Below are 21766 nucleotides of genomic sequence, written 5' to 3'. Positions count from 1 at the left end.
TACAGGTGAAATTCACTTGGAGCCTTTATTTATGAGGTGTACTCTGTCCACCACACGTGTGTGGGTGATGAAAAAACCATTACTTCCTACTTCCTAGAACTTGAAGTTGTAAGTCAAATTATGGAGCTCAAAAGTTATATCTTAAAGATGGCCCTCAATTGTATCTTCTATGTTTTAAGAATCTATTCAAGACAAGCACCCTACATCCCATCTACTTGTCCCCATATTTAACTTAGTCAAGGTGTCACTACAGTATTAATTTTCATGCAAGGAAATTGCATTATTTTTTCAAAATTTCAACTGGTTGAGATTTTTAAATACTTAATAAGCAATCAACAAAACACAAGTGGCTTTTGGATAATCTATGACACTGTTTTAAAAATAAGGGTCAATGGCGCTGCGCCTGGCGCTCGGCCGCCTGCGCCCCGGCGCGGCCGCGCTGCCCGTGTGTCGCCAGCGTCCCCGCCTGCAGACAGAGGCTGCGCGCATCGGCGCCGGGAAGCGTCATCGCTGGATGCAGTAAACAAGGAGAAAAGGCTCGTGCTGGGGCTGGAGCGAGAGCACAGCGGGGAGGGCGTTTGCCTTACACGCGGCGGCCCGGGTTCGATTCCCAGCATCCCATAGGGTCCCCTGAGCACCGCCAGGAGTGATTCCTGAGAGCATGAGCCAGGAGTAACCCCTGAGCATCGCCGGGTGTGACCCAAAAAGAAAAAAAAAAAAAAGGCTCGTGTTTGCATGAGTTGCTTTTGTGAATCCCAGCCCCCGATTCCTTTACCTTTGTTGTTCCCCCAAAAAATAAAAAAAATCCAGCGATATGTTCTAAAAATAATAATAAAATAAAAAATAAAAATAAAAATAAGGATCAGTCATTATTTAAGAAATAGGAAGTGTAATGAACATTATTTTACCTGAATAGGCCCATATAGGTTTTGTTCTTAGGGGACCAAAAGTGATGATTAACAGGTTCTAAGATGGTAGTTCTCAGCTTTGACTGTTAAAATGATCTGAATGGCTTTCTAAAAACAGTCCTGCCTTGGCTCTACCACCAATAGAGGTTTTTATTTCATTGTTCTGGGCTAGTGTCCAGCTAAAAATATAGTCATTTGTCCAAAGCTCTCCAAGTAAATCCAATGCACAGTCAAGACAATGACGAGTCTTCTAAGAGGGCACTTCTGAGTGTTTAAATGCTTAAGAGAATTGTTAAGATGTTTTTTTAATATACACTTCAAACACCATGAAGGTGTTATTTCTAAAGCCCTTCCATTCCAGAGTTAATTTTTTAGCTACTTTCCTCCAAGTAAAATAAAGTTTCCACTCTGGAGTCCTATAACAGTCTCTTAGATGTTAGCCTTCCCTGAGCTCAAGTCTCTGTAAAAGGCCTACAGGGCCTGCTAAATCTGTTCCTCACAATTCAAGTAGAGCAACACATTTCTTATAAAGTGAATTAACCCAAATAACAAATATTAGCCACAAATGTAAATGGTGCACTTCCCTTTTTATTTAGTTTTTTTTTTTTTTCAAGGAGCTCTTCAGGGACAAAAAATAAAAAAAAAAGAAAGAAAGAAAAGAAACTTCACTCCTGATTTTTGCATTAGTTGGCAACTAGCAATCTGCAGCCTCAAAACTTCAAGTGTCTTTTGGGGTCTCTGTTAACTTTGTTCTAAACTTTACACAGTTAATTAAAAGTGTTCAAAGGCTCTCATTTTGAACCACTTAGTTGATGAGAAATGCATGCTTAATGGCATCTTCTAAGACAATTTAATGAATCTAGAAGGAAAGCAAAGCAAATTGATTATTATGCGATGACTTACAAGAAGAGCTCCCTGCAACCAGCTTGTAAATAGAACACAGAGGTAACGGGGACATGGATGTTGGCAGCTCTGATTATTAATGAGGACACCAATGGTGCTAATGATCAAGCAGCATTTAAAAAAAATTAAATTAAACCTTTGCAGGCCAGAACAATATAGTCTTCATAAATAGCGCTCAAACAGTACTTTGAAAAATCTTAGTTAAACCCCATCAGCTGTTTAATCAGCTTCAGAAGGGCTAAGGAATAAGTTTGAAACCATTGGGTTTCTTTGGCTGAGATGATTTGAAAGGAATCCAGCCCCAAAGAACTTTGTGGACTCTGCATCCGACGTGATTGTTCTCATCAGTGGTGATTGAGTGGAGTTTCATCAAAATCAATTTTTTGATTTTATTATTTTTCCACCACAGTATACAGCCCCTTGTTATCCACCCGGAGTGATCCCTGAGCATCATCAAGGATGCTCCCTCCATCCCAACCCCTGAATTTACAGATAAAGGCATGGAAACTTCTTCTTTAAAAAAGGTAGGTGTAGGGGGGCGAGAGAGATAGTACACAGAGGTCAGGGTGCTTCCCTTGCATAAAGCAGACCCCAGTTCGATTCCCAGTAACACATAGGGCACTCCCCTACCAAATCCCATCTGCAGTGATCCTTGAGTGTAGAGCTGGGAATAATCCCTGAGTACTGCAGCATGGCACAAAAAAAAGAAAAATGTTTTTTTTTTTAAATTTAATTTAAATTGTCTGTATTAGCACAGTGGGTAGGGCATTTGCCTTGCACGAGACCTACCCGGGTTCAATTCCTCCATCCCTCTCAGAGACCCCAGCAAGCTACCGAGGGTACCCCACCCGCACGGTAAAGCCTGGCAAGCTATCTGTGGCGTATTCGATATGCCCAAAACAGTAACAAGTCTTACAATGGAGATGTTACTGGTGGCTGCTCGAGCAAAATTGATGAGCAACGGGATGACAGTGCTACAGTTAATCATGCCTTGCACTTGGAATATGGGGGTGGAGGAGATAACAAGTAAATACCATCTCTAAAATTTCTTAAAGGCAGTAATTCGTTATATAGTTATAATGGCTTCCGGCTTGTTATGCTATGATTTCTCTTATATCCTTTTGTCCTCTCCACGGGAAAGAAATGTCACTCATGCCTACAAGAGCAGACTTTATATAAAAGGAAACAAAACTCTTCAGAACCCACACATCCATTTGTCTCCTCCAACATTTCCCTGTGCAAACATTTCTACATTGCCTCCCATTAGCAGGGATGATTAAAATATAGTTGACGTCTTTCCCCCACAGATTCTGATTTAGAGAGGAGAGACCAAGTGGTTTCTCACATGTCCCCAAGGGATGCTTGGACTGCTGATCCAGAGACTACACTTTGAAAATCACTGTTCTAGATGTTTATCTATCCCTGACAAACACACACAAAATTGCTATTATTGTCTGGACATGTTCTATGTCTTTATTGATCGCAGCTATACCCCACTGAAACATTCCAGCATTTATGAGAAAAGGTTCCTGACACTGGCACTTCCTTTATAAGCTCCCTCCTAAACTATTCCCTTCAGCTCTTTCCTCATGCCACTGCTAAACCTATTACCGATTTATTGCCTCATGGAGGTCCTAACCTTAAGTTTCCCAGGTCTGAGTTCCTTCTCAGATAGCTCTGGTTCCAGTTGGCTATGTCTGTGGGCAGCCACTTCCTCAGGTCAGTCTGAACTCTGTTGACTATTTTGGCACGGACATATAGGCTGTATGTTTGTCTCTGTGTGTACTTGTAAACTGATGTTTTCTTTTATAAAATCTATTTAAAAACAATATAATATAATAAATATATTGGGAAGATCATGAATTAAATATACTATCACAAATTGCAAAGACCTTTATAGAGATGATGCATTATTTAAAATATGCTCAGGCCATTTTTTTTTTAATTCTGGAGTAGGAAAAACTTTGAGAGTAGATTGTATTTGTTTCTGGACTTTTTAAAGAATTCTATGTCCCCAATACTACACACACTTTTTTCTTAGGGAAATTTTGCTGCTAGGATATTTGACTTATTTGCTTTACATATATATATATACATACATATTTACACACACATATATCATGTATATTGCTGCACTTTTGGTGTGAAATGAGAGATGAAAGCAGTGAAACAATAAAACAGAGAGGCTCTTTAAAAAGAGATTTCATTGTTTATCCAAAAAGCATTGATTTCCTTCTATCAAGACTACCCCACCTGAAAATTGCCTTTTAATGATCTCAGAGTATTTCACGTATCGACTGCCCTCTGCTTACTGATTCTACAGCACAGTTCATTTTGGGTCTCTCAGTTGAGTGAAATCCACCTTTGGTGGTCTGAGAATAAGGTGATCAATTTCTTTACAGTTTTTGGACTTGTACATTATTATATTCACACTCATTTTGTTTGAATTATTTTTAAAGAAAATGATAAAAAGTTGAAAGACAACAAACCATTCATCGTGCCCCCTGACCATTCATTTAAAATACTCCAGTCCAGTCAAACCACATAATTTTTCCCTAAAGTTCTTTGAATATGTAGGAGAAGAATCCTACGTGTAAATGGGATTTCTACATTAAACCAGTGCTACTAACTTCTATGGGGTGCAATTAAAAACAGGCATGGGCATTTGGGTGGTGCAATTCAAATATAATCTTAATAACAAAAGAAAATAGAAAAAATTGAGGTATTTTTTACTTCTGTGATTCATTTCTATATTATTTTAGAGTGAAACTTTAGATACTACTTTGGCTGCACAAAACTTTTATGGCCCAACACATCAGACTTCTCATTTCCCTGACTCTTCTGGACCAAGTTTCTACCAGCTTCCCTCTGAGTCGCTGCGATTGTCCCTAATGAACATTAGTCTTCTGGGCGTCCTCCCACTTTCAGTTTACCTCCAATTACCTTTATTCATGCTACTCCTAGGATGATAATTCTGAAAAAAATTAATTGGATTGACAATTCAGTGCTTATAAAGACTTTTGATTGGGAACTTGGTGCTTAAAAAGATTCAAATAAACCACAAGTCCACTGACATTCTATGCAAGTCCTTTACAACCCAGAAGAGTCTTTGCTTTCTAATCCCAAGTCATTGTCACTCTTCCTGGGCAACTCATAAGTCACACCTCTTCTTGAGCTCCCTACTATGACAAGCTAACATTGCTCTGTTGGTGCTTCTAAATCCAATAACTCTATATTTAAATAGCCTGAAATGACCATCTCCAACTTCTCACCTGGTAAATTCTTGACTCCTTTTTGGCTTTTCAATTATATTTTCAGTATTATTTCTCAAAAACGTTTGGCACAAACAGATGTAAAGGGGAAAAACAAATAGACTGATGTAGTTTTGGCTTGAGTTCCTCAACCCTTTGCTTTTATTAAATGTTCTAATTTTATGAATTCTTCTTGGTCAGTGCTGGTTGTCCACCCTCTCAGAACTGGATTCAATAAATTTTATCAAGAATTTTATAAAATAAACAAAAATTTTGACACAATTCTTTAAGGATAAGGCTCATTAAAATTAGGAATAGTGGTTAAAGTGAACAATGATATGTATAAAGTGTGGGTATGAGGTTTGGGAAGCCAGATTAAGGATTCTGTATTGGTTGGGAAGTAAGCAAGTCCATATCCATTATAGTAATAGTGCTAAAATATATGCATAACTAATTATAAAGCAAACAGGCATGATATTTGAGAAAGAAAACTGAAATTATGAGAATTATAAGTAGAACATAGATAGGTAATTGTGGTCCTGGTTTTTGTAGTTGGAAAAGGTCACTTCAAGGGCTAGAGGACAGTTTAATGCAATGACTGATAATCACTGACAGATTTTTATTCAAATAAACAATTTTCACTAGGTTTCAGCATGATTCACAAAGAACAAACTGTTCTCAACAACATAATTTACCTTTCAGATAAGGTCAATGCATCAGGAGAAATACAATATATCTAACACAAATGGGCTGCTGATTGACATTTCTTACTTGTTCCTCATATCTTCAGATATAGGTTACTAAAGCTTTCACCCACAAACTAATACAGCTTTTGATAACTAAAAGTGCTATTGCAAAAAAAAGCATAGCAATAACAATTTGGCTTTAAATATATGTGTCATAATAAGTCAATATGACTTAATCATGTGCACAGTAAATTAAGATTTAATTTTTATTATGAGCAGTTATTTATAAAGTGAATCAATTCATTACAACATGCTTTAATGCCTTTGAATGTAAACTGCATTAGTATTCTTTCACTTAAACCATATTTTGAAATGCAAATACAAACATATCACACCTGTGAAAATAGCTATTAGCCAAAAGACAAGAAAAAGCACTGAAGAGGAAGAAGTTGAGAGAAGGCATCCTGGTAAACTGTTGGTGGATTTTAATTGGCACAGCGATTCTAGAAAGTAGTATGAAGATTATTCAAAAACTTTAAAAAATTCTTTATTGTTTGGTTATTCTACTTCAGCATATTTACCTAAAATATACAATAAATGTATTCAGAAAGAAACAACCCAAGCATTAAAGAACAGATGATTGGATAAAGAAACCATATCTGTATCTATCTATCTATCTATCTATCTATCTATCTATCTATCTATCTATATACAAAATATATACTACTCAGCATTAAGATGAAATCATGCAATTTGCTGCCACCTGGACGGATCTGGAGAGTTTCATGCTGAGTTAAATAGTCAGAAGGAAGGAAACAGACACAGAATGATCTCTCTCATATGTACCTTCATGCAAAGAAACACAGTAGGTGGGTAACAGTTGCCCAAAGGCAACAAGAACTCTATTGTTTTATACTTATATAACAAAATATAAGATAGGGAAAGACATAAGTGCCCAATGAAAAGTTAAAGTAGATGTAAAATATACATTCTATTGTGTTATATGTAAGAGAATTATAACACAATATATAAGTATATATAACATATAAAAGTTATATTACATGATAGAATATAACTCAACTATTTGGAAAACAAAATCTTGCCATTTGCAACAGTGGATGAACCCAGATACTTTTATGTTAAATAAAATAAAGACAAATCCCATTTCCCCCATATGTGGTATATAGAGAAGCCAAAAATTGAATCAACTCAGTAAAACATAAAAGAGCTTTTAGACTACAAGATCAGTTGAAATCAACAAAGAAGAGGAGACTTGTGAGGAGGGAGTGTTAATCGGGATAAAAGTGTTATAAAAGGGTGAGTTCTTTATGGTGAATAACATAATTGAATGTTTAATAGCAAATTTATTGTCATATATTCAGATTCTGAGCCTTAATGAGACACATTTGGAACTTACATAATGTCATATTTCAATGACATTTTAATAAAACCGATTTTTAAAAATTATTTTATGTACATAAAGCATTCCAACAAGGGATTTTAGTGAAAGCAAAGGAAATAACCATATTTCTTAAGGATGCTGTAAAATTGAGTATAAATATGCTGTTAATAAGAAAGGGCAGCCTCAAAGCTGGATATTGTTGGTATATGTGGTCTTTTATTGCTTGTCTCCCTTATCTGTATTATCTCTCTTACCCTCCTTTCATTCCCCACAGCCAGTGGGCAACTAGATGCTTTCAAATGTCCTAATGATTCTTTTATGCTCCTCCAAAGCTAGCTATCTAAATCAGCTCATTAAAAAAATAAATAGACACTGAAACAATTTATTTTTTTTATTTATGCCAGCAAAAACTCGAAGTTTTTCAGGCTATTTAATACAATATTTTTCTTCAAAGAACTTATAACCTAATTGTAGATTTATCACACTTCACCAATTACACATTTGTTCACAGTATAACATCTTTAATTTCTACATGCATCTTACAATAAATTGCATTTTATTTTCCATAAGTTATGGTAGATAGTGTATGGGCCCTGTGGCTGAGATCTCCAAGCCTGCTCAGATTGGGACTGGGCCTCCTCCACCCAGATCCCCAGTTTTCCAGTAGCTTAGCAGCCACATCCACAAACTGCCCCCAGCGTCATGCATCTCATTAATGGCCAAGACCCAGAGACTATAAAACAAAGTTCCTGGAAGAGAGCTATGTAGAATCTCCTGGAGCCTCCATCCCTCTTGCAAGCTTGGCAAGCTACCAAGAGTATCTCGCCTGGCAAGCTACCCATACCGTATTCAATATGCTAAAAACAGTAATAATAATGGACCTCATTCCCCTGACCCTAAAAAAGCCCCAGTACAGCAGCGTTGGGAAGGACAAGTAAGGAGAGGCTGCTAAAACGATCTGATGCTCTTCATGTTCCAAGGTAAACGCCATTGGGCTACACTAGCACATGCCAGGGATGAATGGAGATATTACTGTCGCCTGCTCGAGCAAGTCAATGAACAACGGGACAACAGGTGATACAGGTGAGGTGATATGGTAGATGTAAGCAATGTGAACAAACTACATAGTGATGGAAGTAATTAATTTGGTCTGGATTTTATGCAAAGTAGATGGAAGAATGACAAATGTAGTGAACAGCAAAGATTGATTTCCATGAACAATGTATTTTCTAAGCCTTATATTTAACTTGGGAAGAAGAAAGAAATCATTCCCTTAGCAATTCATTTCAGACTCCAGGATAACATGTGACAATTTATTGAGACTTTAGCCTGACTTCTGAAATCCATTCATACAAAATCCTATAGCACAGTATGTTAACCTGAATATAAAAGTAAGATAGGATTTTATCATGTCCTACTTAAAATGCTGATTCTTAAAGGAGCTAAGGCTGTATGCCTTAGCTCCTTAAGGTATAAATTATCGATATTGATTTAAAAAGTTATAATAAGGGGAATTTTAAGCATACATATTTTGTACTTACTTTGAAAATATTTTGTAGATATTTTATTCCCATTTCTAAAAATAAAAAAGCATATACAAAGAAAAGGTTCAGTCTCTTATCCAATATCACATAGCTATGGGATGCAGAAACTATTAAATACTTTAATTAAAAATTCTGCCTACTGGGGCTGAAGCGATAGCACAGCGGGTAGGGCGTTTGCCTTGCACACGGCTGACCCAGGTTCTAATCCCAGCATCCCATATGGTCCCCTGAGCACCGCCAGAGGTAATTCCTGAGTGAAGAGCCAGGAGTAACCCCTGTGCATCGCCGGGTGTGACCCAAAAACCAAAAAAAAAAATTCTGCCTACTTTACACCTACATACTTAGCTCCTTTTTGTTTAAACAATTTTTTTGTTGCTGGAGATACAGTATAACAGGGAGGGAGGGTACTTGCCTTGCATGTTGTCAATCCAGGTTCTATCTCTCACATCCCATATGATCCCCTGAGCCCTGCCAGGAGTGATCCCTGAGTACTGACCCAGGAGTAAATCCTGAGCACTACCAGGTGTGATTTTCACCTGTAGCCCCCTTGAATTATTTTTGGAGTTTTCAGATGTGGTTGTGGGAGTTGGGGTTGGGGTTGGCAACATATGGCCCTGATTGAAAAAACTGGTCTAGAGAACACCTACTTAAAACATTTCTGTTTCATCTGATTGGAAAACATGAATTATTAGTATCTTTTTTCATGAGTGCTTATCATATTGTGCTTCAGTTATAGCTTTGATTAGCAGTTGATTCACGTGAGTTAGCCCCATTTCTATAGCAAAGTAGACATCTTTGTTTGTTTATTTGTGGAGTTTCAAAGATTAGTTAATTTCTAAACCATAAGGGCCATGTGGTTGAATGTTCATTTGAATAAGCACCTCCAAAGTCGAGAACATTGAGAAGGATAACTTCCCAAGTTACAAGGATAAGTTGAGCCCTTTGTAACTTAGAGTTTACATATTTAGTGGAATAAGTATAATTATAAGCAAATAAGTGATCTATAGTATAATTTCAGCGAATAACACTGGCATATTATAATTAACTATTTTCTGACAAAAAATATAATTGGGCTCAAAGCTTAGATACAAGTAGTTCTGTTGAAGCATGAACTTCAAGCTAAGAGCAACATCACAAAAAAAGTTTGAAATAAAAATAGTAGTAAGCAAATTAATTAAAATGTAGATAAATCTAAATGAATATTGATATATATCAATAATAATAACCATTTGTGACATTAAACATCAAACTTTAAAAACACATCACAATTATAATCCCTTTGGACAGTAGCATACTGTGATTCATGCATCAGCTGTATCTCTTATCAATGACAGGAAGGTTAACAAAAAAGATCTAGAGGTCAAGAGCAGTAAAAAGTTTAGAGACATTGAAAATAAGAATTTTGAGAAACGCCAAAAAAAGGTACCATGAAAATCATCTAGTTTAACTCTTTGATATTACACAGGGAGAATGAAAAGGGAAAAAATAAACAACCAACCAACCAACAACAAAAAAAAAAACCTCCTGCATCTTAGCTTGACTCTGGAGTAAATTACCCTGGGGGAGAAAGAGAGAGTGGTTAGGTGTACTTTCTGACTTGAGCCAATGACCCCAGAGTCTTTTCAAAGTTTCAGTTCAATCAAACTTCAATTATTTCCAAAACGTCAGACAGTTAAAACCCAAGAGCAATATTTTCCCTAATCTCCTCTGTTCTCAAGCTTTTGGCTCTCATTTGTAGAAGCCAAAGGTGCAAATTCCTGATAAAGCTGTGGCTTACAAGATGATTGTTAGACCTTATGTGACATCTCCTAGGTGTCAAACAATATATTCAGTCTCATAAGGAAACAGTCACTACAAAACATTTTGATGGTTTAAGCACCCCATCGTCATTCCCTCCCATAAAACTACCTCCATTTTCCCAAACAATAATCATGTCAGCAACCACTCTGCATTTTACACTTCAAGCAAAAAGAAAACCTTGTTCCTGAGCCTATTCCTTCTTTCTAATTATCTTTAAAAAGCATTACACATTAAGCAGCCACATCTGAGGAAGCAACAACTTTAATGTTAGAAGAAATACATTGAACATTTTCTTAACCTTTAAAAGACATCATGAACATAAATCAAAATATACCAAATTACCTCCAGGCAAAAAGTACATTTCTTTTATACAACTGTCTTGACAGTTCAGTAGGTAAGAGGTCATTTCTTCAGAAAATTTCAGAATGGGTATATTTCCTCTAAGTGCTTTATGAAAAAAGAAAAGAACCACATTTCGATGCTGGGTGCTGTTAGTTCAAGGTAAGAGAAAAACGAAGTAAAAATGATCGCAGAAAAAGGTTATTTTAGAAATTCCAAACTAGGGTTGTTGAAATCTTAAGAAATAAAATTATCAATGCACTTTTGACAATATTTGGAACATTAAACATTGCCTTGTGTTTAGAAAAGATATAAAATGAAGCAATTGCCATTAATTTGTGTGGAATGTATTTTTAATATTCTCAGAGCCCCCGAAGAAACTCTCAATTATACTAAAGACTCTATAAAGCCAAATAACAATTGTGTTATTTATTTACTATGAATTATTTTTTTTCTCTTTGGGTCACACTCAGCAATGCACAGGGGTTACTCCTGGCTCTGCACTCAGGAATTTCTCCTGGTGGTGCTCGGGGGACCATATGGGATGCTGGGAATTGAACCCGGGTCGGCCACATGCAAGGCAAACGCCCTACCTGCTGTGCTATCGCTCCAGCCCTGCTATGAATTATTTGCTATGAATCCTTCTGACCCTGGTTTAATCCTCAGTGTCACGTATAGTACCCCATAGCAAGAATGGGGCAAGAATGACCTTATCCATACACATCATGCAAAAAGTAGTATAGGGAAAGAAGTTGGCAATGCCCATTAACCCCCCAGCTGTTAATGGCTCACCAGACTCTGGAATGACTGCTGCAAAATACATGATGAACATTCTCGTTTTCCACCCTTTACCATATAAGGGGAGATCTTTCTCCACCTTCTTTCTAAAGACCAGCAGTAATTCATATATTTTGTAAGGCTAAAGTTGCCCAACACAAACTTTCAAAATGCAGGACATACAAGTAGTTAATTATTTGTTTTAATCTCCTGATTCCTTAAGCACTTACTTTGTTCATTTGTTTGCTTGGTTTCATTTTGGCATCACACCCAGCAGTGCTCAGGGCTTACACTCAGGGGTCAATCCTGGCGGTACCAGTGGGGCACCAAATGTGACACTGACAGTGAGGGTTAAACCAGGGTCAGAAGGATTCATAGCAAGCACTCAATCCCTGATACTTTGGAAACTTTTCCTTCCACCCAGCCCATTCCTTTTTCCATTTTTTAAATGATTCATAAAAAAAATTTTTCTTTGGGGATCAGAGTGATAGTACAGTGGTTAAGGCACCTGTCTTGCACCCGAGCAACCAACATGACTTTGTTCTCATCATTCCGTATGGTCCACTGAACCCCAACTGGAGCGAACCCTGAGTGCAGAGCCAGGAGTAAATCCTAAACACCACCAAGTGTGGCCCAAGAAACATTTTTTCCCTCTGATCTTTTTACATCCATTAATTATTTTCATAGATTTTACTGAAACATAATTTTAAAAGATAAAGTAAGTAAAAAGGAAATAACCTTTGGTTGGAGGGGAAACTATTTAAGCTAAGAGGATAGAAAGAAAATGTAAATCGCGTTGTCGCAGTTTCCCTTCGCCAGCAAAGAGAGACGACACCGGTTGAGGGTCCTTCTGCAGCAAGTTTATTGGAGATCTCCACACGTACACCAGTGGGGGAGGAAGGCCCCGACCCTCAGAGCGATACCCTTTTTATAGAGAAGACCCCTCACTTCTGACGTGTTGCTCGCCAGTTGGCTGCCCTCCAATCACCCCATGGGGGGCGATGCCGGGGCCCGCGCTCTGGAGGTTATTTATTACCTAGGGCAGCCGGACGTCGGCGCCATCTTTGCTCCACGTGCTCTGGCTCCCTACAATTCCCCCTTATCTCTTTACTAAGGAGCCGGTCTCTGCGAGAAAGGGGGCGACGGACACCACTGCCTGTAAAAATATCAGGGACTGAGGTGGCCTCAACGGGTCCCTCTTCAGGATCCGATGAGGCTCCTCCTGTCCCGCCGTCCGCTTTTCCAGGCAGGGCAAAATTTCGACGGCGGCCCTATGCAAGCGGCTCGTCGACCTGGGTCAGGGAGGAGAGAGACCCAGTGCAGTACCATCTAGTCTGACACCCTTCCCTGAGACCATTGCCGGTGCACCCAAACTCGTGCAATGGATCCACAGATCCCGAGTGTGCAGGGGCTACACTCAGCATAAAAAAAGCACTGAGCAGCTTGATTTAAAGCGGCGATGCCTCCGGCGGGGGGACAGACCACCTAGGCTGAGCAACCGTTGGGACTAAACGATCTAAAAAGACTAGGCATCATCACCTACGCCAGTTTACACTCTGCTAAGATTCAATCAAAAACAAGGCACGGTATTATACGCAATCAAAAACAAGGCACGGTATTATACGGAGGTGCAGAACAGAATGTTGTACAAGTATCATTCAGAGTCTTCCCCTGGGTAGGCTTGCACCAGGCGGTGATAGTACACTTCCACCTTACGTGAGGTCACGGCATTCACCTGATCTTTAATAAACTGAGTTAGGCGTTGGAATGCCCAAGGACCAAAGGAGATCAGTAATAATGCTCCAACAAGGGGCCCCAAAAGGGGGAGGAGATAGGGCAACACACCCCCCCACGCCGACCAAAACGGGCGCTCATAAAACTCATGTCTCCTTTTTTCTAATTCTTCTTGGTGTTTTCTAACCCGGTCCCTCACTATACCCGACTTGTTGGCATAAAAACAGCATTTCTCCTGAAGTGTCAGGCAAATTCCCCCTTATTTATAAAAGTAGGCTTGGGCACGCACTGCCAAAACTGGGTTAGTCCGCCCCGAGCACTGGGCCGAGTGACGAGATATATAGTAAGAGTCCCACAGTCCACGGTTTTCGTGTAGCTCGTTGGGGTCACCGAAGATTGTCCTCCCTGACAGTTGCACGGGGTCCCATACAGCTGTTGTAGGAGGCATGTAGGGTCAGCCGGCCGGCCCAATCCGGCCTCCGTGGGTTGCACAGTCAGCAGCAGGATCATCATTGCAAACCCGCAGGGTCGGCACCGGACGACGAGCCGCATGTTCTCTGTAAGAAGAAAAGAGAGAATCCCTCTCAGGGGTTCCCCCTGGAGCATTCTGCGGACTCGGAAATCTTTAAAAACTCTCACTCCTTATGACCCTGAGCTAAGTAGCTTAAATTTTTTTTTTTTTTTGAAGTAACAGACTTTATTTAGAAGGTCTTAGGGAAGGAGGAAGAGATAAGTGGAAAAGGAGAAAGCAGTAGGAGTAACGTGCTCAAGAAGTGCTCAAGAAAGAACGCGGGCTCCTCCAAAGATAGAGAGAGCCTTGAATGGACTATTGGGCTGTTTTTTATAGGTTCTTTACAGCCTGCCCCCACCCACATGCGGTTTCTTTTCAAGTATACCAGGGAGGTTGAGAGTGGTGATAGCCTTCTTTGGGGAACCTCCTGGGGAGGTGTCTACTATCCTCAGAGTCTGTTGAAGGTCTTATCAGGTGCGGTTTCACAGGGGGGAGGGGTCTCAGGATTCTCCTCCCTGGAGACTTTGATGATCTAAGTTTCATTGCCAGGGGCCTTTCCCTATCTACCTGCCTACATCATATTCCCCCCTAGAGATTTCACCACCTTAAATCTTTAAGGGGAAAATGGCTGAAGGTCCATCTTCTGGAGCTGCTTCATGCTGACAAAGGGGCGCTGGCCCTGCCTGCACAAGGGGTGAAACCTCATGCTACCTTAGTTTTAGTGGGCCCCAGGCAATGAACTGGTTGGGATCCTGAAGTTATCTGAAAGAAGAGATCAGATCAATTAGACTGAGGAATGTCACTTTGAAATGATTAGACCTTGGAGTAGAATATTGCCTCTGATCTAGCAAGAGCAGAGTGATCTACAGTTTTAGATAACATTCTGCCTGGGATGGTGAGACAGAAATTAAAGCAGCAGAAACCAACACAACATAATCCTACACCTATTTCTGTCATAAAAACAATGGAAAGGAATAACTACTTCACCCATTGGTTGATAGAAAATGACTTCCTATGTTCAGATTTTTCTAGTGGCCTAGAAGCACCACACCGCTTCTCAGGTTGGAAAAGCTACCCATCCACTGAAGCTGTCATTTGGAAGCAGTAGATGTTTGTATCTTGAATATATGAGCGTTTGATCATTTGCATGTCAATCTGCCAATCCTTTCCTCGGCAAGTTCCTTGAAGTTACAAGTGTTAGGAAAGGAGGCCCACAATTCATTAATGAAACAGAAAGCACAGTTCTGAGTTCCTTTCCATGAAAGATGGCTTTCACTAGTGTTGGAAGCTTAGTGTAACCCTTTATCAATTTCCTTTTGAAAACCTTGTTCCAATGCCTATTGTTCCTCTTTTGCAGAATATCTTAGATGAGTATTCTCTGGATGGGGTATTAATCCCTTGATGGAACGAGAATTAAGAGCTGTTAAAATTCTAGTTCTCTCCAAATGACTGTGTTCATAGAACTAAAAGTGAATACTTAGAACCAGTTTAGATGTTCACACTTGGCACTGTAGCCAATTGACAGGTTGGGGGAAAGCATTAATTCTGCACTTTGAGCTGAGGTTCCCCCCACTAAAGCTCTGGCTTCCAATACCCTGGTCAGACTAGTGACAGCATGTTCAACATTGGGTCCCAAAGACTAGGCTGCTTACTTTACAGTCAGCAAAACACATTATACCTGAATTACCCAAAAGGGATACCTTTTAGATCCAGATTAGAATACATTTACTAGATTACTCTGTAGAATTTGAATCTGATTCTTTAAAAAGCAAGTTACAGAAACATGGTTTTCTCTCCACCTTCATTTTAAAATTTGCCTGATGGCTTAACAAATCTGACTTGTTCTTTTGCATAAATACAGCAAGATTGGAGAACTCTCCATTTGGGGTACCCCATTATTTACTGAGAAGTCCTGGGGGTTGGCTAAAGACAGGAGGCACGCCAATAATGGCATTAATTCTATGTGGCACGTCAGAGTTACCCAGGCCTGGCCATAAATGTCCCACGATGAACTGGATGGTCTCGAGCCTTCAGGTTGAACTGGAGGTGGCCTTTTCCGTAGATGCATCCTGGCAGAAAGGAGTCCATCCCCTCCCTTTTTCAGGACTGGGAGAGATCCTGGTTTCCAGGGTTTTCCTTGATGCTGAGTAGGCCCAGATTGTGTCAGTCACACAGATTGCCGGATTTCTCATTTTCCATAGCAGTGATGATTTCCATTCTTTCCTTAAGCCAACTGGCCTCTAGGGTCTCCCTGAGGTTTGTAGGGTACTTGAAACAGTACCTGTTAAATACCTGCTCCTGTCATTTAGACCAATCCCTTGACTCTTTCCCTGAAAGAGGGCTTTGGGGTCTCATAACTGATTTTCCTGTCTGCATGAGGGGTAGACCCTATTACAGAGAGGAAAGACTTTTATCTGGATTTATGCAAACCAACATAGTGCCATGAAGCATCAAAAACATACTGAAGGTACAAAAGAAGAGAAAAGCAAACATTTCACTTTACTCACAGTGAGATGCAACACACCCATTTGTTGTGGGTCCTAGTCAAAGAAGCTAAAATCTGTAGAGGAAAAGTGTACAATTTACATCATGTTTAACCCATTCAATTCCATGTTGAAAACCTTGACTTCCCATTAATAAGAGCACTGTACTGGGAGTCCAGTGTACAGTTAAACATGTCTAATTCATTTAATCCCATTTAAAAAAAACACTTGATTTTCCACAACTTTTGAAGAATTCAATAATCTAAGAGCACTGTAACAGGAGTTCCAGACAATCCATCCAATATCTTTTCCATAGATCCTACCAAAAACATACTAGAACAATTCTGCATGTGATTTAAAGAGTTTCTTAAAACAGTGATCAGTTTCTTTCCTTTTTCCAACTGATGATATCTGCATCCATTATCTTTCTGACTTAAGACATACATCTATATTCTTTATAGTCCCACAAGTTTAAACTCTTATTTTTACTGAACTTAGTACAACATGATCTTCCAAGTTTGGGCACAAATTACCAATCATTTCATTTAACATGACAAAACTACTTTCAGTGTTATTTCAAAAGCATTAGGTCAGTTCTATAGATATTCAACAACTTTAAAGATGCTCACAACTAAAGTTCTTACAACATATTCATTGGGCAAAGGTTCACTCCACATAGAAATTAACCAGGAGACATCTTAGAATTCTGATTTCTAGGAAAACACAAATATAAAGATTAAAACACTCATAGATTACCATAAAACATTAAGGATCTCACACTTGCATACAAACTTCTATGTGATGGTCAGAGCTAGATATGATATCTGGTGACAAAGCTTTGCAATGAATAAAGTTATCAGAATAATAACATGCATTTTCATGTACTAGACAGACTGATTTAACAATAGTCAGTAAAATTTCCCACATTTTCCATGAAACACTCCATTCCTATCTCAAACTTTAACCAAGGCACAATGCTATGGCTTCAGACTATCAGGCTGACACCTGAGATTAATCTATTATAATTCTTTGCTAAGTATCTCTAGAAATTTTAGTTACCAAAAGTCTCAGAGATCAAATAAAATACCAGTAGGATAAGATTTGCAACCAAATTCATAACTCTAGAAACTCATGTTTTAACTAAACTATTACTCTTTGAACCTGCTTTTCCACAATTATTTCAGCTCACATTCTAATAATCCAATGCAGATGCATATGTACACTGACACAACAGCATAAGACCTTTAAACCATCAATTTTTATAAAACATGAGTAAACCTTCTTTGGCTTAAATCCAATAGTTTTTGTATCTTAGTTATTTCAAATCATGAGCTCTCTAACTTTAAACAAGTCCACCATACAGACATCCTTTCAAATACAGAGAGAGAGCCTCCACCCCCCCCCTTTATATATATATATATATTTTTTTTTAAACCAACCTTTGATTTTAGCACAGAAAAAAAAAACACTCAGACCATCAATGTTTATGGAAACATAAGAAAGAAAACTTTGTCTATTTTGGTGGTTTCTATACCTCTGTTGCTTTAAAAACAGCTAAATTCTTCATTAAAATTAGCTGAGGCTTGTAAGATAAAGCCTTGCATCCTCTGAATTGTTATTTCACTTTAGTTTTAGGCTAGTTTTAGGAGCTACTTCCTCAGCTCTTCCTAGATAGTACAGACTACGAATTTCAGAAGAGTTACAACTGTTAATAAACATTAATGTTCTTCCAATAAGAAATCTAGATTGAGAATTTTGCATTCTCTGTAGGCTCAACATTCTGATAAGAAATCTTTGTTTAAACCTGGTCTAACAAGTTCCAAAAAACACCTCAACCCTTTAAATTGCTTGACTACATACCACTTTGATCTCTGGTAGTGATCCTGCTTTCCCTGGTCTAATTTTTACTGCTGATTTTCACTCTGACTCCAACACTCAAGTTCAAGTGTTCCACATAGGGACAGACAGACAGACAGACAATGAACTTACTAACAAAAACACCACTACATGTGCACATGTATACATTTGATCGATCGATCTGACCCTTCAAAAACGGCAGGGAGAAAAACTGATAGACAGAGAAAGGAAAGAGCAGTCCCCAGGGCAAATTGAGCCCTGTCGGCCGATTGGGAACATTGCTCCCCGTTTCTCTGTCTGACCAGCCAGTTTCCTGCTTGTTAAAAACAGGTCAAGAAAGCGCTTTTGTTGATACAAGCCGGCAAAACTATGACCAAGTTGTTGAAACTTAAGGTTGCCAGATGTTACTATTTTAAGATCAAGACTACTTCTGAGGTGGATAGACCACCTTAGCGACACTCTTTTTCATTCCTGATATTATTAAACACTCAACCACATGATCTTGCATTTTCCTGACTTCTCTGCTGATAATAATAAGCATAACTAAGAGAAATATAATGAGACAAATATACACACACACTAAAGGCACTCGCACAAATCACACTCCTGCACTCATTCGGACCGGTCCTCTTTCATTTCGGTGCGCACCCAACGCAGTACATTCACACAGAAATTCTTAAACCTGCCCTACGGGAGTCCACATTACCTTTGGTCTTGTCCCCCTGACAATGGGGTTGCTACAATGTACATCCGGCTCTTTCTAATAAGAAGCTAGCAATCTAGAGGCAAAAGGGGGGGGGGGTCATCCTATCCCGGGCCAGTCTTTCAAGTAGGGAAATGGTATAATTGGCATTTGCCCCATATTTTCTGACCGCTTCTGCCAACTCTTTAATCTGATTGAATTCTACCTGAGCATGAACTCTTCCATTCCCATCTCCCTCAAAGACAGGAAAGGCTAGTCTCATCTGCTTATGCAGGTCAGCAGAAAATAAAGATGTTCGGGATGCATGGGCTCCTTCCGTTCCCCGTGCGTAAGGCGGGGGAGGGGGAGCCGAGGGTACGGGGCGCGGTAAGTGCGCTCTGCTGCTTCGGTTTCGATTACGGAGGTCAGGGGGGCGATAGCGTGCCGCTTCGTAGCGGTGTGCCGCTTTGTAGCGTGCCGCTTCCTGGTCTAGAATTTGCTCTTCTTCAGAACTCGAAAGGGAGTCTTCTGAAGAGCTCTCCTTGGGTTTCAGGCTGGCTGCAGCCATATCCCCCCAGGGATAGATTTTCCTCGGCCCACCCGGCCTAGAGCAAGTTGTGTAAACTGTGGGAGGAGGTGTGGCCTCCGCCTCTCCCGCCTCATTCTCGCCCCCTCCGGGCGGTCCTCTTTCCTTGGTTGCGAGTGCGCAAACTGTGGGGGGAGGTGTGGCCTCCTCCTCTCCCGCCTCATTCTCGCCCCCTCCGGGCGGTCCTTTTTTCTTAATCCCGGGTACCCTTTCATGCGCGCTTAATCTTTCCGACCGCTCGGTTTCTGACAGACTATCCTGGACCTTTTCTAAAATTTGCCGAGTCTCACTGACGACCAGGGAACAAGCCTCATCCTCTAGACAGTTTTTGACCATCTTCCATATAGCCTTAGTGCCATTTCTTAACGTGCCCTTCTTATGTTCTGCATCTAGGTCCTTCCCTAGCTTGTTCCAACAACGGAGGGTAAGGGACCCGGAGACCGCATACCATGGAGCAACGCGGTCTACTTCCTTAACAAAACTGTGCAGTGTCCGGCGGGCAATACGAATGTCCCTTTGACGGAGGAGATCGTTAAGCGTCTCCTGCACAGATTGCGCGGTCCCCATGATGGTTGGGACCGTATTCCCGAGCCCTCAGTCCGCCAAGCACGGCTGCTTATCTACGTCAGGCTGACGTGCGGCGGCAGCGTCCCAACAGCAGAAGCAGAACAAAAGCACAATACTCAGAAAGAGGACAAAGAATGCTGCCACCCCCTAGGTCTCAGGCATACCTCTGGCAACGAAATCAGGCCGTAGTCTGCCTCTCCGAGCCACCCCTCGGTTTCTGACAGACTATAGTCTGCCTTTCCGAGCCACCCCTCGGTTTCTGACAGACTATAGTCTGCCTCTCCGAGCCACCCCTCGGTTTCTGACAGACTATAGTCTGCCTCTCCGAGCCACCCCGTCCTGCAGTTCTGAACCCTCCCTTCGGAACGAAGGGGCCTTCCCCAGGGTGCGAATGAAACTTACCCGGCGTCCCGGGTTTCGGCACCAGTTGTAAATCGCGTTGTCGCAGTTTCCCTTCGCCAGCAAAGAGAGACGACACCGGTTGAGGGTCCTTCTGCAGCAGTTTATTGGAGATCTCCACACTTACACAAATGGGGGAGGAAGGCCCCGACCCTCAGAGCGATACTCTTTTTATAGAGAAGACCCCTCACTTCTGACGTGTTGCTCGCCAGTTGGCTGCCCTCCAATCACCCCATGGGGGGCGATGCCGGGGCCCGCGCTCTGGAGGTTATTTATTACCTAGGGCAGCCGGAGTCGGCGCCATCTTTGCTCCACGTGCTCTGGCTCCCTACAAGAAAACAAAATGAGTATGTTACTATATTTGGGCTGCAATGAAACATTGAAAGAGCCAAATAGCAGCATCTCTAAAATAGGTTTAGAGTAAAGACACAAGGTCATCCAAAATAGCTTTCAAATCCAGCTGTTGAACAGAAACTTTTTGCCTTTATAAAGCATGGTTGATGAATATATTTAAATTGAATATACTTCAGAACAAAGAAAGATATATATTAGGCTCATTAACCAATAATTGGGAGGAAGTGGTTAAGAAGAAGGTAGTTTCATAAAATGAAACAATTCAAATTGAGACAAAAGTTATTAAATGGTATTTTCAAGTTAGCTACTGAAGGAGATAAAATATGATACTACTGTGGGTCATACTTTTGAAGTTGATGGTGATGTATGATAACTCAAAACTTCCATGAAAAGAATTTTTTTGTGTCTTTAATCAAGCCTATAAGAATTTCTGGTTAACTTAATAAGGATTTTATTGAAATAACTTTTCAGGTGACAAAATTAAGAAACCATTTTTATCTAGCGTTCTGCTCCAAGAGTTATCAGACTTCAAATTGCCCTTAGTGGAAATTTAAAAATTTTTAAGATTGTGCTTTTTACCTAAGTAAGCACAAAACCGAACAGAAAAAAAAGAACCATGAATAATTTTCAAGCACATTTCCTTTAAATACTAAGATGACTGAAGCAAGGAATATCACAAATTAAATTAGTCAGTGACTTCCACCTTTTTGCTATTTGATCATATGTGTAGATAATTTGATGACTCTGAAAGTATAATTTGATGACTATGAAAACTATGGGCTGGGGGGCCGGAGCGATAGCACAGCGGGTAGGGCGTTTGCCTTGCACGCGGCCGACCCGGGTTCGATCCCCGGCATCCCATATGGTCCCCCAAGCATCGCCAGGAGTAATTCCTGAGTGCAAAGCCAGGAGTAACCCCTGAGCATCGCTGGGTGTGACCCAAAAAGCAAAAGAAAAAAAAAAAAAGAAAACTATGGGCTGGA

This window comes from Sorex araneus, chromosome X (genome assembly GCF_027595985.1).
Source record: "Sorex araneus isolate mSorAra2 chromosome X, mSorAra2.pri, whole genome shotgun sequence".
Taxonomy (NCBI): Eukaryota; Metazoa; Chordata; class Mammalia; order Eulipotyphla; family Soricidae; genus Sorex; species Sorex araneus.
Note: the sequence above shows the minus strand (reverse complement) of the source record.